Here is a 27,368-nt window from a genome sequence, read left to right as displayed (position 1 = left end):
ATGCTAGACAAAATTCTAAGAATGACCCTCAATGAATGGAAGATATGAATATGTTATCACTCCCTTTAATTATGTTACCTTACATGACACAGAAAGATTATCCTTATGGGTCTGATTTAATCATATTTTAGAAGCAGAAAGTTTTCTCTGGATGTGGGCAGAAGAGGAAGTCAGAGGGATTCTAAACATGAGAATGACTTGATACACAAGGCCTCTCGAAGAAGAGAGTTGGCCCCTGACTGACAGGCAGCAAGGAAAAGCAGACTTCAGACTACCAACGCAAGGGACTAGATTCTGCCAACACAAGTGAGTTTAGAAGCAAATTCTTCCCTGGAGCATCTACCCTTCTACCTCCCAACAGCTTACTGAGTCTACAGAATGGCAGGAGCCTTTTGTTCAGAGCTCCCAGGGCAGTGATGATTCCTCCTGTCTGTACTGATAAACCTGACCTTCACTCAGTGGTGTTCCATGGGCAAAAATGGAACACTGGGGGAGCTGGCATGGTATGGATTGGTTTATGTCCCCCTAAAACTCGTATGTTAAAGTGCTATCCCTTAGTACTGGAGGCTGTGACCTTATTTGGTGCTAGAGTCTTTAAAGAGGTAATCAAGTTAAAATGAGGTCACTGAAGTGGGCCTTATTCCAATATGACTAATGTCCTTATAAAAAGGAAAAACAAGAGACGCACACAGAAGAAGACTGTGTGAAGATGAATGCAGAGGTCTGGGTGAGATCCCTACAAGCTAAGTAACACCCAAGATTTCCAGCAAAGCACAAGAAGAGGGGAAAGGCATGGAATAAATTTCTCTCTCACAGCGCTCAGAAGGAGCCAACCTGCTAATAACTCGAACTTCTGGCCTCCAGAATTGTGAACAATAGATTTCTGTTTAAGCCATGCCGTTTGCGGTTCTTCATTAATTATGGCAGTCCTGGATAACTAATACACGGCACCATCTTTCTGGCCTCTTGCTTATACTACGGCAGTAAGTAAATAAAGGCTTGTTACTTTTATTTTGTCTTGCTGTTTTCGTCAAACACCTCGGCACCTGGCAGCTCAGCTCTTGATACTCTCTTGCCTGCCTGACCATAGAGATGGCTGGTCTCGCCATCCACGTGTCATTGCATCCACCAGTAAATATATCCATGGTATAAGGAGAAACAGAGTGCCTAAAGGCAGACAATGGGCTTCCTCTGAGCTACATAACATAGGTTATATGGTTGTCTCTGGGCCTGTTTGTTTATTTGAAATTTGAACTCTTGTCAGAATTTTGTGAAAGATTTATTTTCTTTGTAACATATCACTTGCTAAGGAGGCTTGAGAGGAGGGGAGTATGGTAGGCAGAAATATATAATCCTCTCTACCAGAAGCTACCTAAGCATTTACTAAAAGAACCTGTGAATTACTGAATCTTCTAATTGGCTTAGTTCAATTGACAAACTTGCATTTAAACTTTTTAAATTTTAAGAATTTATTTCCCCTCAAATACCTTGCATTCAAAACTAGTGACCCTTGAGTTGTAATTGGCATAGTCTATTATTTCTTTAGACCTGTGTGTCTCTGAAACTTCTTTCCACCTTCTGTGTGATGCCCTAGAGCGTCACATGTCCACCTCTGATAAACATCATATATGTAAGACTCCCATAACAGTTTTAAAAAGGGATTACCTATGAGATCAAGCTCTTTTCTGGGATTTTCTTACGAACATGAACCCCCAACAATGTGTTACTGACACCTCCACAGTAGGAATCAAAGAACCTGCATTTCAGTTCTTGTCCTGCCACAAAATTAAGTGTGACTTTGTGTAAGCTAACTAAACATTCTTCATCTTTAAAATAAATTACACCTATTATTTTCAGCTTTAGTGAGGTATATTTGACAAATAAAATTGTACAATATTTAAAATGTACAATATGATGACTTGATATACATTGAATTACACCTACTTTTCGTTAGATGGTTTTCCTTTTCAAATTGTGTTATTGTTTGGAAACCTACTTAAAACCCTGGGCTACTATATTTGATTCTGTAGATAAGCACATTGAATTACAGGTTAGGCAATCGGCCCCAAACCACACAACTGTGGCAGGTACAGGATTCAAACACAGGCCTTGAGTATGTTAAAACATACCCTTGGGTTTCTTCCAGCTCTGTAATTCTACGATTCAATAAATGAGGGCTTATTAAACAAACAAACAAACAAACAAACAAAATGAAATGAAATGGCAATATCCTGTCAAGCCTGGATCTCTCCTAGAAATGAAATAAGACTAGTGTAATATAAGCTGTGTGTAACAGTTATTACCAAGAGCAGACTATTTGTATGGCATATTATTTCTTCAAGTGGGGTAATATTTTTCATTTATGCTCACAGGTATATGAAAAGTGAGAAAAAAAGTAATTCTAAAAAACAAATAGAAATAGGCTCTATTTTAGTTTCCCCCTTTCGTAAAGTGACTCCAAATTAAATGCTAATATTACAAACAGTATTATATTATCACTCTACAATAAAACAAATGTCAAAGTTTCCACTGACATGACACTAATATCAAGCAAATTTGAGTACACGATCCTAGTACACAACAGGAGAACTGACAATCTCTTGGAGTTATTTCCAACAACATTTGACCAATAGATAGATATACTCCCCAGCATGCCACAAATCAAAGCAATAAGGATGGTAATTAAATGTCAGTCACTACTAGGAGGACCTAAGATTAATGGTAAAACAACGCCTATTAAATCATGTAGCTATCTACCATCCAAGACTGCCTGTGAATTTCAAAGAATCATCCATAGCCAAGTTTAAATGACAAATCGAATTATAACACCCAATCCCTATGAATACACCTGAAAAGTCTCAGGAAGAATACACTGAATAAGAATAAATTCCATTCATTAGTGTTGAGGAGTCCTGCTCCTCCTCCTGTTCAGTCAAAATCCTAAGTCTGATCTTTCAGGCCCAACCACAGGCAATTAATTACAAAACTCTGCCTCGCAATTCTCATGGGGAAAAGCTGCCCTTTCTACACTAGACTTGGTGCGCAGTCAGCGTGCCACAGCTTTCCGGAGGAAGCTGCAGTCAAGGACTCCCGCCAACCTGGCACAGCCATGCTCATACGTATACACAGCTGCATTCCCAGCCCAGGCGCCTCCATCCAGAGGCTCCCTTAGAAGCCTGAACTGAGGCCATTCCCAGGTGCCACCCATAAGACATCCTTATTGGGGGGCCCTGAGTGAAGCACTTTTCCCCACTCCGACTTAGTACTCTTCTGCTCCTGCCCTACCCCCCTCCCTGAGCCCAGCAACCTACATCCACAGAAAGAAAGGAGCTTTTTGTTCTGGGCTCTTCAGCAATGGGAGGGTCACCCTGTTTGCACTGAATGTCATCTTATCCACATCCAGTGTCACTCTGTGGGGAAAAATGAAACACGAGTTGGCATCTTTTGGTTTTCTCTCTTGCCTGTTCTGTCTCAATAAATGAATAAAGGCTCGATTGTTATTTTCAGTTTGGCACGTCATCCTAATTGACCACTGACCACCTTGACACTGGGCAGGCTGACAAATCGGTGCAGTGAGCATGGTGCTCAGTGGAGCACAATGCTGTTCTGAAAGAGAGACATGCCTGAGGTCCCATGGGGGCCGTGGAGGAGAGCTGGAGAACTGACTGCAGGAGGCTGAAGCACCTCATCAACAAATCCTGGGGAGAATTAGTGGATTGTTAACAGACTTTTTGGGTTTGAGGGGGTCCTTCTCTTTTGCCCTTTATGGATAAGCTCACCCAGTGGGTGGGTCAAATTAGGAATCCAAGAAAAAGGCTCTAAACAGGCTAAGGAAGCAGCTCCCTAGCCACCACTCAAGCCCTCCGGCAATTGGACAGGACTGTCCGATGCCCTGGGACCTGAGCTGTGCGTACCAACTACTATTAACTAGAAGTAGGTCCCTGGTGCCACTAAATGCCCTGCGTCACAGTGAAAAACAAAACAAAAGCAAAAACGAAACCTCACCTTAAGGATCACTTTGCTCAGTGGCCCGAAGAGAGCTTACTTAGTTGGCCTCCATGATAAGGGGCATACATAATTACTAAAGTTAGCAAAGGAGAGTGGTACTATCTCGGGCACGTTACTACAGAGCTTCTCCTTCAGACTGTCCTGAGGGCAACCGTCGCCAAGAGCAGAACACACACATCAGAGGCAGTGGTGCTACCTCCAAGCGTGTCCAGCAGCCCAGCAGCCAGAGGAGCCCATGCTGTGCTCACATTGTTGTAAATCATCACCACTATTTCCAAACCTTTTCCAATTCAATTCACTTTTATTTACTTATTTTTTATGTCTTTCCAGCTTCAGATATAACTAATGTGTAATGTTTTGTAAGTTCAAGACACACAGCATGATGATTTGTTACACATATACATTGTAAAATGATTACCACAAAAGAGTTGGTAAACACCTAAATCACCTCAAAAGTACTCGTTCTTTTTTTGGTGGTGAGAACGTTAAAGAGCTACTCTCAGCAATTTTGAAGGATACAGCATTGGTAACTATGGTCACCATGCTGTACATTAGAGTCCCAGGACTTAGTCCTCTTATAACTGGAAGCTTGTACCTTCTGCCCACACTCACCCACTTCCCCCAACCCCAGCTCCTGGTGACCACAATTCTGCTTTCTGTTCAATGAGTTCAGCCTTTTTAGATTTCGCATATAAGTGAGATCATACAGTATTTGTCTTTCTCTGTTTGATTCATTTCACTTAGCCTAATATCCTCAAGATTTATAGCAAATGGCAGGATTTTTTTTCTCATGGCTGAATCATACTCATATATTCATATATATATTATGTACCACATTTTCTTTCTCCATTGACAGACACTTAGGTTGTTTCCACGTCTTGGCTTCTGTGAATGCTGCTACAATAAACATGGAAGTGCAGGTATCTCTTAAAGATCCTCATTCCATTTCCTTCACATATGTATCCAGAACTGGGATTGCAGGATCATACGTTAGCCATATTTTTAACTTTTTGAAGGATCTTCATACTGTTTTCCATAGTGGATGTATCAATTTACATTCCCACCAGTAGTGAACAAGGGTTTCCTTTTCTCCACACCCTCACTAACACTTATTATCTTTTTTTAATAATAGCCATCTTAACAGGTGTGAGGTGGTAGCACATTGTAATTTTGAATCATATCTTCCCTGATGATTAGTGATGTTGAGCAACTTTTCATGTGCCTGTTGGCCATATGCATGTCTTCTTAGAAGAAATATCTATACAGGTCCTCTGTCCATTTTTTAATTGTATTATTCAGGGGGTTTTTGCTACTGAGTTATGTGAGTTCCTTATATACTTTGGATATTAACCTATTATCAGACATATGGTTGTCTTTTCATTTTGTTGATGATTTCTTTTGCTGTACAGAAGCTTTTTAGTCTGATGTAGGCCCATCTGTTGACTTTTGCTTTTGTTGCTTATGCTTTTGCTGTCATATCCAAAACTCACTGCCAAGACCAAAGTTAAGGAGCTTTTTCTCTAAATTTTCTTCTAGAAGTTTCATGGTTTCAGATCTTACATTTTTCAGTTTTTATCCATTTTAAGTTAATGTTTGTGAGTGGTGTAAGATAGGGGTCCAATTTCATTCTTTTGCATGCTTTCCCAGAACCATTTATTACCATTTATTGAAAAAACTACCATTTCCCCATTGAGTATTCTTGGCTTCTTTGTCCAATATTAGTTAACTATCCATGTGTGGGTTTATTTATGGGCTCTCAATTCTGTTCCATTGGTTTGTACATCTGTCTTTATGCCAGTACCATACTGTTTTGATTACTACAGCTTTATAGTATAGTTTGAGATCAGGGCGTGTGATCCGTCTAGCTTTTTTCTTTCTCAAACTTGCTTTGGTTATTTAGGGTCTTTGTGGTTCCATGCAAATTTTAGGATTAGCTCTTCTAATCCATGAACACAGGATATCTTTCCATTTATCTGTGTCTCCTTCAATTACTTTCATCAAAGTCTTATAGTTTTCAGATCATTCACCTCCTTGGTTAACTTTTTTTTCATAAATTTGTTTTTCTTCCAGTTTTATTGACATATAATTGACATACAGCACTGTGTAAGTTTAAGGTGTACAGCATAATGATTTGACTTACATACATCCTGAAATGATTATCACAATAAGTTTAGTGAACATCCAATATCTCATATAGACACAAAAGAAAGTAAATAGAAAAATTTTTTTTCCTTGTGATAAGGACTCAGTATTTGCTTTCTTAACAACTTTCCTATAATGTACAGCAGTGTCTATTATATTTACCATGTTGTACATGACATCCCTAGTACTTATTTATCTTATAACTAGAAGTTTGTACCTTTTGACTGCCTTCATCCAATTCCTCCTCCCACTACCACCCACTTCTGGTAACCAAAAATCTGGTATCTTTTTCTATGAGTTTGTGTTTCTGTTTTTGAAGTATAATTAACCTACAATGCTATGTTAGTTCCTGGTACACAATATAATGATTCGATCTTTCCATCCATTTCAAAAAAATCACCGTAAGTCTAGATACCACCTGTCACCATACAAACATATTACATAATTATGGACTATATTTCCCACAGTGTGTGACCATTACCTTGAACTCTTTAATGGGTAGATTACTTATCTCCACTTCACTTTTTTGTTCTTTCGAGGTTTTATCTTGTTCCTTTGTTTCTAACGTATTCCTCCATTGCCTCATTTTGCCTAATTTGCTGTTTTTCTTTCTGTGTATTTGGTAGGTTGGTTATCTTTCCCAATTTTGAAGTGGCCTTATGTAGGACACATCCTGTGGGGCCCAGCAGTGCCCCTCCTCTAGTCACCAGAACTATATGCTCTAGGGGTGCCCTTTATTGGACTGTGTGGGTCCTTCTGTTGTGGCAGGCTGACTACTGTGGGCATGCTGGGAGGCATGGCTGATCCCTCGTCCAGTTGGTTGTCAGGCCCTGCTTTGTGTGGAGGCTACTGGTTGCTAGTGGGTAGGGCTGGGTTCTGGCATGGCTGGCTGCAGGGCCAAGGGAGTTTTAGTGCTGGTGCTAGCTCACTGGTGGGCAGGGCCAGGTCATGACAAGGCTGGCCTTGGGGCTGGGGATCCTGGGGCTAATGGGGGCCTGCTGGTGGGCAGGGCCATGGCCTCAGGGGTCCTAGGGCTGGCATCAGCCTGATGGTGCGTGGGGTTGGATCCCAGGGTGGCTGGCTGAGAGACCCAATGTGTCCCACGGGTGGTGCTGGTCTGCTGGTGGGTGGGCTAGGTCTTGACACAGTCAGCTGTGGGGACAATATGGTCCTGGGGCTGGTGTCTGTTTATTGATGGGTGGGGCCAGGACCCAGGGGTTCCTGGGGCTGGTACCCACCCACTAGTGGATGAAGCCAGGTCCTGGGGCTATTGCCAACCCACTAGTAAGTGGAGCTGGGTGCTGGGGTCTCTAGCCATGGGCTCCAGGAGTCCCAAATCTGATGTTGGCCCATTGCTGGTGGGGCTCCCTGCCAAGCTAGCTGCTTATCTCAGGGCATCCCAGGATTGGTGCCAACTGGTTGGTGGGAGAGGCCAGGTCCTGGCACTAATAAGCTAGAAGGATCCCAAAATGGTGCTTACCAAGTGACTTTGTAGCAGGATAAACTCCCCAAAATGGCTGCTGCCAATGACTGTCCCTAGTGTAAGCTCTAGCTGCCTCCTGCCTCTCCTGGAGACTCTCCAAAATCAGTAGGTAGGTCTGACTCAAGCTTCTATTAAATTACTGCTTCTGTCCTGGGTCCCAGAGCATGTGAGATTTTGTGTGACTTTCAGAGTGAAGTGTCTGTTTCCAGAAGCCCTCTGGCTCTCCCAAAAGTAAGCCCTGCTGGCCTTCAAAGCCAAATGTTCTGGGGGTTTGTCTTTCTGGTGCAGGATCCCCAGGCTGGGGAGCTCAACCCCTCACTCCTTGGGGAGAACCTCTGCAGTTGTAGTTATTCTCCCCTTTGTGGGTCGACTATCTGGGAGTATGAATCTCGACAATACTGTATCTCTGCCCCTCCTACCCATGTTGCTGTGGTTCCTTCTTTATATCTTTCATTGTGAAAGATCTTTTCTGCTCGTCTTCGAGTCTTTCTCATCTCTGTAAATAGCTGTAATTTTGGTGTGTCAGTGGGAGGAGGTGAGCTCAGGGTCTTCCTACTCTGCCATCTTGGTCACTCCCCTTCCTTGGTTACATTTATTCCTAAGTATTTTATTGCTTTTGATGCTATTGTAAATGGGATTTTGTTTGTTTGTTTGTTTTCAGGTATTTCATTGTTACTGTATAGAAATACAACTGATTTCTGTATGTCAGTTTTTTATTTTGCAACTTTACTGACTTTGTTTATTAGTTCTAACAGTTTTGGTGGGGAGTCTTTAGGATTTTCTATATGTAAGATCATATCATCTGCAAAAAGAGACAATTTTATTTCTTCCTGTATGGTTTAAATACCTTTGATTTCTCTTTCTTGTCTAAGTGTTCTCTCACCACTCCTATTCAATACTATATTGAATAGGAGTGGTGAGAGGGGGGACCCTTGTCTTGTTTCTGATCTCAGAGAAAAAGCCTTCAACCTTTCACTATTGAATGTGATGTTAGCTGTGGGTTTGTCACATGTGGGCTTTATTATGCTGAAGTTCCTTTTTTACCCACTTGGCTGAGAGTTTTTAATTATGAAATGATGTTTAATTTTGTCAAATGATTTTTCTGCATCTATTGAAATGATCATATGACCTTTATATTTCATTGTATTAATGTAATACATCACATTTACTGGTATGCATATGTTGAATCATCACTGCATCCCAGGGACAAATCCCACTTGATCATGGTATAATATCCTTTTAGTGTGTTACTGAATTCAGTTTGCTAGTATTCCGCTCAGAGTTTTTGCATCCATATTCATCAAGGATATTGATCTCTAGCTTTCTTTTCTTGTAGTATTTTCTTCTGGCTTTGGTATCAGGGTAGCGCTGACCTCATAAAATGAGTCTGAGAGTGTTCCTCCCTCCTCAGTTTTTTGGAAGAGTTTGAGAAGCATTTGCATTAACTCTTGTTTAAATGTTTGGTAGAATTCTTCAGTGGTACTATTTGGTTCTGGACTTTGTTACAAGATTTTTGATTACTGAATCAATCTCCTCAGTTGTTATTGGTCTGCTCAGATTTTCCATATCACCATGATTCAGTCTTGGTAGGCTGAATCTTTCTAGAAATTTACACATTTATTCTAAGTCATCCAATTTGTTGCCCTATAATTTTTCACAGTTGTCTCTTATAATCCTTTCTGTTCCTGTAGTATCAGCTATAATGTCTCCTCTTTCACTTGTGATTTTATTTATTTGAATATTCTCTATTTTTTCTTTGTCTATCTAAAGGTTTGTAAATTTTGTTTACCATTTCAAGAACCAACTCTTAGTTTTGTTGATCTTTGCTAATGTTTCTCTATTTTGTACTTCATCACTTTCTGCTTTGATCTTTGTTATTTCCCTCCTTCTGATAACTTTGGACTTAGTTTGCTCTTCCTTGTCTAGTTCTTGGAGGTATAAAGTTAGGTTGTTTTTTGTGATCTTTGTATATTCTTAATATATGCATTTATTGCTATAAAACTCCCTCAAAAAACTGCTTTTGCAGCATCCCAGGGGTTTTAGTGTATTGGATCTTTATTTTTATCTATTTTGAATACCAAAAGCATTTTTCACACAACTGGAACAAATAATCCTAAAATTTTTATGGAACCACAAAAGACCCCAAATAGTTAAAGCAAACTTAAAAAAGAAGGACAAAGCTGTAGATATGTTCCTTGATTTCAAACTATACTGCAAAGCTGTAGTAATCAAAACTATATGGTTCTGGCACAAAAAAGACACATAAATCAATAGGACAGAATACAGAGTCCAGAAATAAACCCACATTTACATGGTCAATTTACAACAAAGGAGCCAAGAACATACAGTGTGGGAAAAAAGCCTCTTCAGTAAATGGTGTTGGGAAAACTGGACACCTACATGCAAAATAATAAAGCTGAACAACTTTCTTATACCACATACAAAAGTAAACTAAAAATGGATTAAAGACTTAAATGTAAGACCTGAAACCATAAAAATCCCAGAAGAAAACACAGGTGGTATGCTCCTTGACACTACTCTTAGCAATGTATTTTTCAGATATGTCTTCTCTAGCAAGCGCAACAGAAGCAAAAATAAACAAATGGGACTACATCAAACTAAAAAGCTTTTGCACAGAGAAGGAAACCATCAATAAATCAAAAGAGCAACCTACCAAATGGAAGGAGATATTTCCAAATGATATATCTGATAAGGTGTTAATATTCAAAATATATAAAGAACTCACACAACTCAATATCAAAACAAACAAATAAGCAAACAGTCTGATTTAAAAATGGGTAGAGGACCTGAATAGCCATTTTTCCAAGGAAGACACACATTTTCCAAGGAAGATGGCCAAGAGACACGTGAAAAGCTGCTCAACATCACTAATTATGAGGGAAATGCAAATCAAAACTACGATGAGATATCACCTCACACCTGTCAGAATGGCTGTCATCAAAAAGTCACAAAATGTTGGAGAGGATCTGAAGAAAAGAGAACCCTTGTACACTGTTAGTAGGAATTTAAATTGATGCAGCCACTAAGGAAAATAGTAAGGAGGTTCCTCAAAAACTTGAAAATAGAACTATCATATGATCCAGCAATTCCACTTCTGGGTATTTATTTGAAGAAAACAAAAACAGTAATTCAAAAAGATGTATGTACCCCTATGTTCATTGCACCATTACTTATAATAGCCAAGATATGGAAGCAACTTAAGTGTTTGTGTGTGTGTGTGTGTGTGTGCGCGTGTGCATGTGTGTATACATAAAAGTTCATTAAAATGAAGTATTATTGAGCCATAAAAATGAAATTTTGCCATTTGTGACAACATAGTTAGACCTAGAGATTATTATGCTAAGTAAAATAAGACAGAAAAAGATAAATACTATATGATTTTACTTCTATATGGAATCTATAAAACAAAACAAATGAACAAACAAAACAAAACAGAAACAGGCTCATAGATATAGAGAACAAACTAACTGGTGGTCACCAGAGGAGAGAGTGTGGGGGTTCAGTGAAATAGGTGAAGGAAATTAAGAAGTACAAACTTCCAGTTATAAAATAAATAAGTCACAGGAATGTAATGCACAGCATAGGAAATACAGTCAATAATATTATAGTAACTCATTATAATAACAGATGGTTACTAGACTTATCATGGTGATCAATTCATAACGTATAGAAATGTTGCATCACTATGTTGTACACCTCAAACTCATATAATATTATGTCAACTATATTTCAATTTAAAAAAAAGAAAAAAGGAGAAAAAAGAAAATTGACCTGTCAAAAATTCAAGAGTGCAAGAAGATAAATCAATTTCTAGCTACAGGTACCACTTAGAAAACATCTGGAAAGATTATTCAAGTCTAATCTTAGATGAATGCTTGGCTTCTGCTTTATTTACCAGTTCTGTTAGTGGGTTCTGTGAACTGAGAGACAATATTCAAAAACACCATGTTCATCACCATATTCACCTTTCCCTCTGAGATGCATACTTTAGCATAATACCATGAAGATGCACAGATGGATAAAACTAACTCTACACAACAATAGTTGGTAACTTTCCAACTGAAACAACTTGAGCAAAATCATCTCAAGACCTTCAAGCCACTCTACACTTCCCTAAAAACTCCTGTAGACTAGGACACCTGCAGATGTTGCAAGGAAAAGGCACACTGAGCTGAAGCTTGTACAGAAAGAAAAATAATCCAACTAACTGAAGATTGTGATGCCTTCCTTTTAGGGACCTGCTCTTATTTGTTCCCAGATAACCTTAAACACATTGGGTGAAATCATATTCCCAGTCAATGGTCACCCAACCACTTTTCTGGTAGATGTTGGGACCTACTTCAACCTCAATGCTTCACATTTTCCTGCTATAATCCCTCAAGAGTAGTCAAATCATCTTAGTGGCGAAGTTAGATAATTTACCATGTGCTTTTTCCCTTTTTAAACCCTTTTTTCTATCTCTTGGATCCCATGATGACCAACACAGCTTTTTGTTAAATTTCATAACTCCCATTAATCTATAGGCAGAGGTTTCCTTGGAATGTTATGTTAATGATTGATGCTTGCTAAAGGACTAACCCTTTAAGTCCAAATCTCCTCCCCCACTCACCTTTGTCCTCTAACTGCTGTGATAGATCATTCCAGTTCCCTACACACACACACACACACACACACTCTCTCTCTCTCTCTCTCTCCCCCAAGCCCTTGGCAGTCCTCACATTCAAACTATGATCATTCATACTCCTGAGCTACAGGATAACAGATGTAGGACTTATTGGGAAGCTGAGCCCTTAAAAGTGGAAACAGACCCCACTATGACCCTCCCTAAGCTACCTATGTATCCTTTAGTATCTGAAGCTATCCAAAGTCTTAGACCTATTATTTAAGGGCTCCTTGAAAAAGAACCTACCCTCCCATTCTCCCTGTGCAAAAGCCTAAGGGTACAGTATCAATTAATCCAAAATCTCCAGGCCATAACTAAAATAGGTAAACCTAGGTTCCCTTTAGTCCCAAAATTCTAATCCCATTCTCACCTCTATATTCCATGACATTACTTACTTCACTGTTGTTGACTAGTGTTCTGCCCCCTTCTGTATACCACTCCACCCTGATTCCCAACCCCTATTTGCCTTCACCTGGGAAAATCAACAGTAAACATGGATTATTATACCTCAGAGATTTATAGGAGCACCTACCTATTTCTTCCAGACTTTAAATACAAGTTTAAAGGATTTGGTTTTCCCTTGTAATTCAATCCTCATTCAATATGTAGATGACCTCTTTCTTTGCTCCAGTACATCCCATAACTTATTGATAAATAATCAACACATACAATTCAAAAGGGACATAAGTTTTCCAGAGACGAAATACAACTATTTTGTCCACGGATTCATTATCTAAGGCTTGACATCTCCCTTGAGGGAAAAATTCTGGCCTCAGAGCACATTAAGACTTTCCTCAATTGCCCTGTACCTAAAGTGAAGAGATAGTTCCAGGGTTTTCTAGAATTGATGGCTATTGTAGGATATGGATTCCTAAATTTCTCTGCTACAGCATCCCCTTTATGTAGTGTGACTATGGAAACAGTGTCTGAACCCCCACCACACAACTCATCCTCTCCAATAGCGTCTGAATCCTGAAAAGTCTCTCTTTCCTCTGCCTCACCTTGGGGATCCTAAATTATTCTGGCCATTTTACTATTCAAGAGTGGCTGGTTCGTGCCAGGATGACAGGGGAGAACGCTGTCCTACAAAAATGTGGGGTTGTTTTTGGTAGGTCTGGTGGTTCCCTGAGGGACTAGCTCTGACACTTGCCTTTGTATTGGGAGTTGGGCTGCAGTGGCTTCCTATAGACATTTAGAATCTGAATGTTCTGAAGCATATACTTTAAAATATTTAAAGTGATAAATCTTATGTTTATTTTACCACAAAAAGTGTGCTGTTTTCAGTACTTTCCTATAGCCATGTCATGATGTACTTCTATTTTTATTCAACAAAAGCTCTCCTAATCCTCAGTGCATTGCAAGTTTTTAAAGAGTATATATGGCAAAACAATATTGGCAGGTTACACAATTCATCAGAAAAAATTTGCTTCGCCTCGATTTCCCAACAGATTGAATCATAACTTATCCTCATCTGAACCATTCACATGAAACCAAATTTAGCAAATAATTTCCAAATGCCCCCCTTACCTACTATTGCATAGCTTAGATCCATGGTATCACACAAAATAGGTAGCATTTATCACACACACACACACATTCATGAGCAGTGAAACAGTGAGGAATCAGGATCACTCAGGCTCTGCACAAATAACCACAATGGGCTGATGTATTTGGCAGTCCCTCAAAGAAACCAAATAATATATCCAGATAAACTCTTAATGCTAGAACATTACATGTAAGAACATTTGACATTGGATTTATGAGAAAATTCTGGCAAGATTTAGACTTTTGAAAAATATATGTGGGAATTTGATACCCAGGAAGCAATCAGAATCCATGTGACTATGGTACTTTTAAACAGCACAAAAATTTCTGTTATTAAAATGCACATCGAACTTTCACATTGGTTTCTGCAGAGAAGAACTGGTTCAAGCTATGCTGCTGGCACACAGAAACTTACACTACAATAGTGATTCAGAAGAAAAGGAACTAATTAATTTCCACTATTACATATAAAACTTTAGATGATTCTTGAATGAAGTCCAGAGTTCATAAGAAGAAAAGTAGGAGGAAGAGACAAAAGGAAAACTGGGGTTGGCAAATGAGCCAATCTCCTGGTTTCCAACCTTCAAACCACCTTTTATACTGTTTGGTTCCTTCCTGAGCCCTGCACTGAAATTATTTTTCCTACTAAACTGCATTTAGTAAGTCATAATTAATTCATGCCATCTGTATTATTACTATTTCCCAGGTTCACTGGTGATTCAGATTTTAACCAACAATCCATAATTATGAAGGTTTTATAATAATATTATGAAATCACACAAATCACTGTCATGTTTGTGATACACTATAAAGTCAAGCAAGCCTGCAGAAACTTATGTACTGCTCACTGACACCAATCATTTAAATGTGGCCATCAATCTGCACTCAAGTCCAAGATTAGTCACACACTGGGCATGTTTAATTTGAGTACTGTGACTGCCTCACATGGGGCTCTGCTCTCCATGACCGGCACACCAACTACCTGCCCAGAAATTCTTATGATGTCATCGAGAGCCAATCAGGTGTTCTTTCTCTGATACTGATTTGATGTAAACCAGCCAAAAAGCAAAAAAGCAGATATTTGACATTTTTGGTTAGCTTATTCAGCCTTATGATAGAAACATGTACAACAATCATTACGATTTTGAAATTCTGGAAATAGTTGCTTATTCTTTTCTTTCTATACGCATGTAAAATAAGAATGTTAGATAAGTACTTTTTTTTTTTTACTTAAATGGAAAGCACCAGGATTATATGGCAATACTGGTATTTAAAGGTAGAACACAAACAAATTATATTAGACTTAAATTTAAATAAAATACATTCAAAGAAGTCACTCAGTTCACTGTGTTCTTACAGCACTTAGTACATATTACTATAGGAGTGTCTTTATATTCCAATAGTTTTCTTATCTCTGTGACCCCAGCACGTACTGCAGTGCGTGTAGGCGGCGGGTAGTGAATGTATAGTTGTTGAATAGAGGCCTTTATTTTGCCCAGCCTGAAGACTGTCAGTGTTTAAACTTGATTTTGTTCCACAAAAAAGACAAGGAGGAATGCTGTTTCCTAAGACAAACAAAATACATTCAGACAAGACACGACAATGTCAAGGAAGCAAAAGGAAGCTACGTCTAAATGCTTCAACAATTACACACTGGGCTTCCTCACTTCCTCTTGAGCCCGCTCATGCCCGGTGATGGCACACAATCCTGCAATTTAAGCTAGTGATTAGAAGGGAGGCTTTGAAATCACACAGACCTGGGTCCACAGCCTGGCAGTGCTACCTACTATGTGTTTGGGGGTGAGTTATTTACTGTCGCTAAACTTGGTGTCTCTCATCTGTGATATGGCATAATAATACTGACCTCAGAGGGCACCGAGAGGCCAGACCTACCCCAGAACCTCTCAGGTCCTAGTGAAGGTATTTACAACCAAATAAAATACAGGGCAATTTTTTTTTTTAACCAAAGGAAATGGATTCATACCCTTTTGACCTCCTATCTCTTGTACCTCTCTTAAAATCACTCCCTAGCCTTCAGTCATTGTAATGCTTAAGACCCTTTAAACGAATATCTTGATTTGCCATATCTCATGGATAGCCCTTTATTGTCCCTCTCATGTACCATTTTTCCTCACAAGGGGAGGTGCTTCCTTCAAAAAGACATAAATAAGTTAACTGAGGGTCTGACAGTATAACTGAAGCATACAATGCATCAACAGCTCTGACTCAGTCAGTAATGATGACACGTGGACACACTTTGTAATATACACAATGTTTTCCAAAATCATCACCTCATTTCATTCCCATCATCTCTCTCTCACACACACACTCACACACACAGGGTTATAAAATAGGCAGGTATGCAGGACACGCATTATTGTTTCTGTCCTTTGGATGATAAATGAAAAGGCAGACTGTTGTACTAGAAAAAAGAACAGACTTCAGAGTCAAACCTGAATTTAAATCCTGGCTCTTTATGACATTGAGTATGTTACCTAAAGTGTCTGAGCCTAGGTTTTCTAATCTGTAAAAAAGGTACTATAATACTGCCATTTCTGAAGAGCTGTTTGAGGTATGAAATGAGATGACAGAAGGCATTTAGCACATGGTCACAGTCATTATTATCAAATCCAGCAAAATAAAGAGACTTGTCTCAGTTTATCTTCTTAACAACAGGATCTAGACTAGAATCTAGGAGGCCAGACTCTATATCTAGCAGATCTTCTACAAATAGCTAATGCTGGGCTTTCATATTTAAAAGATTTGTCTCTGCTGGTTTCCTATAGTAATTAAATATCTACTGGATATTCTTAATTTGTTAAAATCCTTAGAAATACATCATGTTTATTTACACAATACCAAACCAATCAGTATAACAGTGACATAGTCAGTCAATCAATGTGTGGCATTGTTCTCATGGCATTAATTTGAAATTTCTGTCATGGAGTTGCTTTTATCATGAAATATAATGCCAAATGAACAACACCGCCCACATGAAAGATCTGCCCACAAAAGAATTCTATGTCCTTAAAGGAATATTAACATTGTCTCAGGCAGCACAATATGACAAACTAAAAGCTGAATTGAGAATTTGCATATATCTTTAAATGCCTAAGTATATTAACTGTGCAAATATTCTCTATAAAAGGAAAATAAAATATCAGAAAGTCTAATAACAGTGCTTCACCAATATCTGAAGAGTAGACTGGTACATTGCACCTTTGAAAAGAGTAAGCACGCATAGGAAGTACGGCATACAAAAGCAGTCTGCTTAAAAGTGAAATGTATCTACTAGACCTAGTGAGTAATTCTTATTACCAAAGAAAGACCCATCATTTAGAATAATGTTGCTTATCCTAAAACAAAGCTCACGGCTTTTGCCAATGAGTTTAGGGTTACTCCTTTTTAGACGCGTATCAAGATTTAGCAAATTTTATAAACTATTAAGGCTTAAAAATAAATTTATTTGTAAGCATTTAAATTATCTGTAAGTTTCTTTAAATTAATATAAATATTTCTCAACAATCTTAAGAAATCGACAGTAGTAATCACTTCCCACCACCACCAGCACAATTCCCAGATTTATCCATGTGGCCAGTGAGCCACAGTAAAAAAATCTTTAGAAGAAAATGGAAAATTTGCTGAGGTAATGCAGAGGAGTTTCAGGAAATCCTATCCATGACCTCATGCATGGTGCACAACTCTTCTACTCTACTTACACTGATTTAGAATCAGCTAGATTCATTTTCCTTCAAAAGCCTTCAATTGGAGCAAATTCTAAAAATCTTATACACAAATTATCCTACTACTCAGTCTAATTCCATTAAACAACTTGTTCACTTACATGTCCTTCAAATTCTACGCTAAAATTTAGTATCACAGGCTGAGAACACCTGTTGCGTCATGGGGGCGGGGGTGGGTATTTTTCACTTGAGAAACGCTCTGCCAGAAGCCAATGACACACCGCAGAAGCAGATGCTCCCTGCTTACAAACGGCACAGAGCCTGAATGGGGGCAGACCTACATAATCAGGTGTAAGTGCTACGAAATAAAAGGGAGGATGGGAGAAGCTTTGACATGTGAAGCAGATGCAGATACAGGGATTAGCAATAAATTTGTTGGGAGTGCTCTCGGAAGCAAAGGGGAGGAGTGAAATGGGATTAGGGAGAGGAAGAAACCAGTCTGTGACACAGGGAGCCCTGGTGATGGAATGGCCTTTAAGAGTTTTCTCCCACTGAGGAAGGGAGTCTGGGTTTATGTGTCCCTGCATCAGCCAGTTGTTGGTCATGGGCTCCCTCTCCCCACAGCCACAAAGAGAAGATAAAACCTTAGGAAAAGCAGCTCTCTTCAGCCAAGCACAACCCCTGAAGACGAACTTGGCTGAGAGCTGCCAGCCATCTATCCTCTCAAGAGCTGGGGTGGTGAGTATTTCAGTCGCGGAGGTGTTGGGGGGAAGGGGAATCGAGCAGCACACCACAGCGTCCATCACCATCCACCCTTTGTTCCACTGACATCTATGTGCTTCGTATAACTGCTGGAAGCAGATCCTTCAGGAGTTTGATGGGCTTTTCCTGAGGGAAACACCTATGAGGAAAATTACCAGGATGAGCCACCTGCCCCCATGCCGCAGCTGGTCCCCAGGTCCCACCTGATTCTCGTCATCGTTCCCCTCCACTCTCCACTCTAAATAACTTTGCCCTCAGCTATCACCTCTCCCCGTCTCAGTGGGACATCTGGTGGGTAACCCAGACCATCACCCTCGAGCAGTCAAGATTCCTGTTATCAGACTCTTCTCAGGCTATGGCTGCTACACCTGTTCATTTATTCTCAAAACTGGGCAAGGAAGTAACAAGAGAAATGCAAGCGGATCACCTGAGTGCCAAATATACCCTCTTGGGCCCATTGTGAATCACCAGCTCTGTCTCCTTCTGATGGTCAGGGCCGCGGATTCCTGCCAGGATAGTGACTCCTTTCTGTGCCTGCCGGGCATTCATGCTTAATGAGAATGGCTGTGTCCCATGGCGGAAGCATCCCCTCTTTGGGAACCAATACTGCTAAGTCTGCAGGATCCAGACTTGTGGGAAGAGGGACAAATTCTGAAAGTGGGTCATTGGGAGAGATGGTGAGTGAAGCCACTCCTACTTATATCTCTTGTTTTCTATACTCATGTATTCTAATTACTGGGAACACAGCATAATATACTGGCTGCGATGGTCTGAATGTTTACAATTCCCCCAAAATTCAGATGTTGAAATCCTAATGTCCAACGTGATGGTATTAGTAGGTGGGACCTTTGGGAGGTACTTAGGTCATGAGGGTAGAGCCCTCAAAAATGGGATTAGTGCTCTTATAAAAGAAACCCCAGAGAAATCCCTTGCCCTTTCCACCACGTGAGAAGACAAGTAAGAAGATGCTGGCTATGAGCCAGGAAGTGACCCCTCACTAGAATGCAACCATGTCAGCACCTTGACCTTGGACTTCCAGCCTCCATTAAGGTGAGAAATAAAATTCTGTCATTTATAAGCTACCCAGTCTGTGGTATTGTTATAGCAGCCTGAATGGACTAAGACGTTGGCCCTTAATTTGGAATGTGGTCTGTGTCCTTGAGGATGATGCCCTCCCCCAGCAGAGTTATCATTGCTGAGCCACTACCTCAGCTGTGACTGTTTATTTCATCACTTTCAGGCTGGTAGCATCTTGGTCATGTGATGTGTGATAGGACCAGTAGATCTCACGATCATATGCCCACTGCTGTACCTCCTTTAGTGTAAAATAAGTCTCTTGGTCTGATAATCTTACCTCATAGGCTGAGGAACTAATGTGAGGGTTCTGCCAATGATCAGGAAGAGTCTATTCCAATTACACATTCAGTGACATAGAAAATGACTATCCTAGGGTAGGCAGGGGGATATTTCACAGAGAACGGAGAGTATGAAAAATGTATGATTTCCTGAAACACCTGGTAGACTTAACGTCATTACAAGCATGTCAGTAGAGATGGAGCATAGGATTTGGGGGAAGGGGAAGACTGAAGTAAGAGGTAAGAGGCGGCAGGTCTTGTATACCACTGAATGGTATGTTAAAGAATGCAGACATTATTTTAAACAGCAAAACACTGTGACAAAATTTATATTTTCTAAAACTTTACTCTGCAACAGTGTGGATGTTAAAGAGGGTAAGACTAGATAGGAAGATTTGTAAAAGCTAGTATGTGTGGTGTAAGAAAAAGAGTTTTCAAAAATCACTATGGCTTTTTGGCCTAAGAAACTAGAAAGACAGACTCACCATTAAATCAGATGGAGAAAACCGCAGGAGGCTGACTAGGGGAGAAGGTCAGCAGCTCAGCTGGGCGTACTACGTAGCTAAGTGGAGATGTCAAGGAAGCAGTTGGTTATATTCATATGGAGTTTGGAGGAGAGCCCCAAGCTGGCAGTATAAATCTGGGAAACACCAGCAAATGTGTAGAATTTAAAATTAAGATCCTGAAAGAGACCTCCAGTGGAATGAGTATAAATAACAACAGAGGTCCAAGACTGAGCCTGGTCCTTTCCAAAATTTAGAAGTCAGGAGGGCTTGGAGGGCTCGGGAGACTGATACTGGGGAGCTGAGTTCAGTCTATAATACACAACCAAGAATTTTCAGGGGAATTACCCTTCTCAATTTGAAGATTTACATGAAGAATGCTATTTGATCCAGTTGTATGACATTTCTCCTTCTACTCTGCTCTGCTAGCTCCACTGCAGTGTTCATGGATTGGCCTTGGGCTGTAAGAGTCTTTCCAGTTCTCAGGGTCCACATTAAAGAAGATTCTACACTGTCCACTTTCATCTTCAGGATAAGAGAAATAGTATCTTGAAGGCAGTGGATATAAAAGCCTTAGAGCAGTGGTTCTCAAACTTGGCTGATCACTGGACTCATCTGAATCACTTTTCTAAAAATATACACTCCAGGGCCTCTCTCTTTAGCATGGATTAAAGCAGGCCCAAGTAGGGCCCAGATATGATATTACTTAAACTCATGAAGCTTTGGTGGACTCATCAGTAACACTGGAGATAAAAACAGCTGTAGTACTACTAGTACAGCTCCTCCAATGCTGCAGAAGTGCAAAGGATGCTTAAAACATGGAATCTCATTCCCCTTACTGTCTCCCCTAGCATGCCTAGTTCTCTGCTTATTTTTTTAATTGTGGTAAAACATACATAGCGTGAAACTTACCATTTTAACCATTGTTACGTGTACAGTCCAGTGGCATTGAGTATATTCACACTGTTGTGCAATGTCTCCCTATTTTTTTTTAAATAAGGCTTTTATTGGAATACATTCAGATGCACAGAAAGTTGCAAAAATAGTGCAGTCTTCCTACATACTCCTTATCCAGTTTCCCCTACTGTTAACATTTTATAATACAATGGAACTTTGGTCAAAAGTAAGAGACCAACATTGACTCTAGACTTCATTCAGGTTTCACCAGTTTTTTTCATTTAAAGGCCTTTTTTATTCCTGGATCCAGTCCAGGATACTCCCCTTCCTATTATATAAATATAAATATAAATACAAATAATATAAATATAAATATAAATAATTAAATATAAATATATATGTAGCTTTTTTACCAAGGGCTTTCTAAAATCATTACACTTTAAACACCTGGGATCATGCTTTATTTTGCTATTAACAAATTTATTTTCCTCCTTTTTTTATATAGGAAGGTAGAAACAACCCATACTTTCTGGGCACCAAGAAAAACTATTCTTCCTTGTGGACAAATAGTGTATCCTCCAGATGCCCCAGCAGCTGTGCTGCCGGCTGTTGATACAGCTTTAGAAACAACTTCCACACCTTCACAGAGAGGGAGCAAGGATGCTATCTAGCTACACTACACAAAAGACACTAAGCTTTATCAGCAAGATGGTTCTACTCTTCAGCATGGAAAATCAAGCTCAGGCTCATAGAGTGATCATGTATTCATTCAGCATTTACCGTAATCCTACTATACACTGGCATTATGGTAGACACTTGAAAGACAAAGATAAATGAGGCAAAGTCTGTGCCCTCAATTTGCTCAGTTTAATGAAGGATACAGATATGTAAGAGCAATTATAAAACACTGCAATAACGGCTAGGATTGAGGTAAATGTAGATTACAATGAGTGTGATGAGGCCAAGTAAGGCTCTTCCTAGAAAAGATGGTGGCTGGTTGAAAGAAGAGAATCTCATCAGGGATGAGGACAGAAAATGTTACAAGTAGAGTGAATATGAATAAAAGGAACAAAGACATGAGAAAATGTGGCAAATCTGGTCGTTTAAGTAGTTTGATATGGCTGAAGTGTTTGTGTACACAGTAGCACATCGAATCTGGTTTAAAAAGGATGAGGCTATTTATGTGGGAAACCCTGAACATGAGATATTCATGCATTTAGACTTCATTCTGAATGGGATATAGATTCATTAAAGAAATGACCAACTTCATGTTTCTACTAATCTATACTTGCATTAATGCAAAACTAAACCAATGCCAAGAATTACCTACCTCCAGGTTTCTTATTTGGTAAGAAAAACTAACTACTATTTGTTTAAGCTACTGTAAATAGTTTCTACTAATTGTACCCTCATGAATTCCTTACTTATATAACCCACATCTTCCACAATCGCCTTATATTCCAGTCTCTCATAGAGGTTATGCCTCCATGATGCCTAGGAACACTATCCCATTCCCAAACAACCCCAGTAGAGCCCATGTTGCTAGATAAAGACAAAGCATGCATGCACTGAGAATACACTTGAGTGCTACAGGAAGCACACAGCCATCAACATCATGTAAAAAGAAAGATAAGGAAAATACGGGATGTAAATTACTCAGCTGACATCAGCCCCACAACAGCCTTGTGTGTAAGATATACTCAACTGACTTGCTCACGGCTCTGCCTCTGAAATAACATTCACTGCAGAAGTTAGCGTCAGAGGTATATGCTTTAGACTCAGGGTACCAACATCTCTCTGCATTTGGTAAATTGATCACAGACTGTATTCAGTTAGTTAGTCAGAATGTGACTACAGTTGACCCTTGAATAACAAGGTTTTAAACTGCAAGATTCCACTTGTATGTGGATTTTTTTTCAATAGTAAATACTACAGTACCACACAATCCACAGATGGTGAAATCTACAGTTGGTTGAATCCTCAGATGCAGAAACACAATTGTGAAGGAACTTCGAATATGCAGGAGCCAAGGATACAGAGGGCTGACTGTAAATTACACGTGTACTTGTGACTGCTCAGAGGGTCTGCACCACTAACCCTCATGTTGTCCACGTGTCAACTGTAACTGTACTGACTGAGCTGGCAGGGTGTTAAGTGTATGAGGGGTGTGAGCGGGGGTCTAATCCTCTGTTATTTAGGTGTGATAGTTGGTCAGTGTGAACACTTTACACATTCTCATTTAACAATTCAGTTCTATTAATTCTATAGCATAAGAGGAAAAGAAGTTAAACCAGAAAAACTAATCTCACAGTAATGAAGTGCTGTGTTTTCAATTATCTGAGCTGCTATATTTCACCAAAATGTTGAAAGTGTAATAACAAGCATGTCTTGTGTTTTTACTGTTCAACTAAAAGAAAAAAAAAGATAATCAAGGTTATATTCAATGCCACCACTCTAGATAAAACAGTATCAATAAATTTTGAATTATTGAGTACATTTTCTTCATTCCATTAATTACACTCTTCAGTGCAATCTTGGGCCATTAGAAAGGAAGCATGCTTAGTAATACCAAAGAGACGAATAAAAATCTTTTGAAAGGATTATCAGTATAGGTGTTTAGACCACAGAAACTAATGAGTTTTAGTGAATACTTGTTGCAAATCACAGTATTATTAGTTAATTATTGAACTGTTGTAAAAGTATGCTTTTTAAAGGTAGATTATCTGCTTCTCAGCATATAACAATACAGCTTCTCTTACTAACATGGTAATAATAGTGCCATCTCTGAGCCTTAACGTTTTCTGTTAAGCTGTTAAATGGTGAGAACTCTTGCTATGTTAGGTGTTATGAGGGTTAATGAGAAATTTATCATAAAGTGGTTAGAGCTACTAGGAACAATGATTTCTCTATATGTCTTTAAGGAGGCATCATAGTGCAGTGGAAAACCACAAGTTTTGAAAGACGGGAGACTTTGGTTCAAATACTAACTCCTCTTGGACAAGTCATTTAACTCTCTTGATTTTTTTCTCACTTTTTAAATGGAGACAAATATTCACTGTTAGATTGCTTTTTACATAAAATGAAATAAGCTTATTTTGAGATCATGTAGGTATTAGGTATCATGTTACAAAATTTGGTAATTTACATCTCCCAAAATGGCAAAACCAGAAAATACTCGAAATCAACATGAGAGAAGCTGGGCAAGATGTTCAGGGACACACAGGACCAAGATCAGCTTAGGATCACAGCAGGCCAAGGAGCTTCAGGACACAGAAACAGAGAAAATATCCTATTCCTTATCCCCATCAAGAGGCAGTACAAACCTGATACAAACTACTGTCGAGAAGTAGGGGAGCTGAAACAGAGGAGGCTCAAGTTTGGACTTAAAAATCACGCACCCCACATTTAGCATTGCTGTTCTGCCTTAGGCAACTTTGGTAACTTCCACTTTTTAATAAACATTAAAAATTTGAAAATTGGCTAGAAGTAACTATTTCCTATTACTATAATTTCCAAAACGAAAAAAATAACCACTGTCAAATTCTCTTTTGTTTCAAAAATGCTCCCATATTGCAGATGCACATTTCTCTCTCTCTCTTTTTAAACTGAGGTAACACCAGTTTATAACATTATACGTGTCATGTATAATACAACATTGTATTTTGACTTCTGTATATACTACATGGTGCTCACTACCAAAGTTTATATTCCATCCATCACCACACAGTTGACCACCTTTGTCGATTCCCTCCCACCAACACCCTTCCCCTCTGGTAACCACTACTCTGTTCTCTGTATCTATGTTTTGGGTTTGGTTTGGTTTGGTTTGGTTTGTTCATTTATTTTGTTCATTTCAGTATTTTTATATTCCACATACGAGTGAAATCATATGATATTCATTTTTCTCCATCCATTTCTCTTAGCATAATACCCTCAAGGTCCATCCATGTTGTTGCAAATGGCAAGATTTCATCTTTTTATGACTGAGTGGTATTCCATTACATATATAATATATATATATTACATCTTTTTCATCCATTCATTATTTAGTTAGCACTTAGGTTGTTTCCATATCTTGGCTATTATAAATAATGCTGTGATGAACACAGGGGTGCATATACTTTTTCAAATGAGTGTTTTCATATTCTTGAGTAAATATCTGAAGTGGAATAGCACAAGCAACAAAAGCAAGAATAAGCAAGTGGGTCTATGTCAAATTAAAAGCTTCTACATAGCAAAAGAAACCATCGATAAAGTGAAAAAACAACCAATGGAATGGGGAAAAAAATTACAAACAATATATCTGATAAGGAGTTAACATCCAAATATATAAAGAAACACATGCAACTCCATAGCAAATAAAAGATAACCCAATTCTAAAAATGGGGAAAGGACCTGAATAGACATTTCTCCAAAGAAGATAAATGAAAGGCCAACAGATACATGAAAAGATGCTCATCATCACTAATCCATCAGAGAAATGCAAATTAAAACCACAATGAGATATCACCTCACACCTGTTAGAATAGCCATCATCAAAAAGAAAAGAGATAACAAATGTTGGCAAGGATGTGAAGAAAAGGGAACCCATGTGCACTGTTGGGGGGTTGTAGATTGGTATAGCCACTATGGAAAACAGCATGGAGGATCCTCAAAAAATGAAAAACATAACTACCATTTGATCCAGCAATTCTGCTTCTGTAAATATATCCAAAGTAAATAAAAACACTAACTTGAAAAGATATCTACACCCCCATGTTCATAGTAGCATGATTTACAATAGCTAAGACATGGAAACAACTTAAGTGTCCACTGATGGAAGAACAGATAAAGAACCTGTGGTAAAAATATACAATGGAATATTATTCTGCCATAAAAATGAGGAAATCCTACCAATTGTGACAACATGGATAGACAAATAGAGCAAATACTGTATGATCTCACTTATACAGGAAATCTAAAACAAAAACAGAAAACAAACACCAAAAAAAACCCCAAACTCATAGAAAAAAGAGATCAGATATTTTGGTTACCAGCAGTGAAGGGTAGGGGGATGGGAAAATTTATTTTTAAAAAATAAAGGAAAGAGAAAAAGTGTTTAATTTTGTAATATTACTGTGATTTACAAATATATAATTTAGTAAATACTAAATATTGTAGCAATGCACTAAAAATAAAATAGAAATAAATTTATCTTGAGTCAAACCATCTTTAATAAGCACAAATTCTGATTTATAAAGGCTAGAAATATGTTCCAAATGTTTTCTCCTTACCCTTTATTTCACTCAACCTTTCTACCCTTAAACACTTGGCCATTACCACAGTTCCTGGGATATCATCAAAAAATATTCATAGGATATTTGAAGACTGAGTCTCTCTTTTTCCCTTTTCTACAATAAGCACCATTTGTGTTAAACAAAAATATTCTCTAAGATTTATTTAATTCAGAAAATCACACACACATAAATCCTGGTACAAACCTGCAGAGTGTTCAGTCCAAACAAATAATATTATCATATGTTAGGCTGGTAACTCAAATTTATGACCCTGCTCATAGGTAAAGAATTCTAATACATACTCTAAGTGAAATAAGTCAGACAGAGAAAGACAAGTACTGTATGATATCACTTATATGTAGAATCTAAAAAATACAACAAACTAGTGAATATAACAAAAAAGAAGCAGACTCATAGAACAAACTAGTGTTTACCAGTGGTGGGGGGGAAGGGCGATATAGGGGTGGGGAGTGGGAGGTACAAACTACTATGTATAAAATAATAAACTACAAAGATATACTGTACAGCACAGGGGATATAGCCAATATTTTATAATAACTATAAATGGAATGTAACATTTAAAAATTGTGAATTACTATGTTATACACCTGTAACATATAATATTGTACATCAACTATACTTCAATTTAAAAAAGAATTCTAATACTAACAGTAATGATACGTAACTTTATGAACATATGGTTTTGGAAAGTGTATGTGAGTGTACAAACCTGACGTAGCAAAAATAGAATTTTGTTCAGGTTTAGATTGGATGGCCTTTGAAGGGTTGTGTGGTAAGCCTCAGGGCTTTTCATAATATGACAATCCTTCTGGGCATAGGTTGATTGCACTTTTCCACCCATTAGAAGTTAGGTGTGGCCATATGACTTGCTCTGGTCTGTGCCATATGAGTAAAAGTAACACACTTCACTGCTGGGCAGAATGGAAGCTTTAAGCTTTTACACTCACTTTTCCTCTTGGCCACAGCATTCAGAAACATTCCAGATAGTGGCTGTTTCAACAGCCGGGGT

This window comes from Camelus ferus, chromosome X (genome assembly GCF_009834535.1).
Source record: "Camelus ferus isolate YT-003-E chromosome X, BCGSAC_Cfer_1.0, whole genome shotgun sequence".
Classification (NCBI taxonomy): domain Eukaryota; kingdom Metazoa; phylum Chordata; class Mammalia; order Artiodactyla; family Camelidae; genus Camelus; species Camelus ferus.
This window is presented reverse-complemented; position numbering follows the sequence as displayed.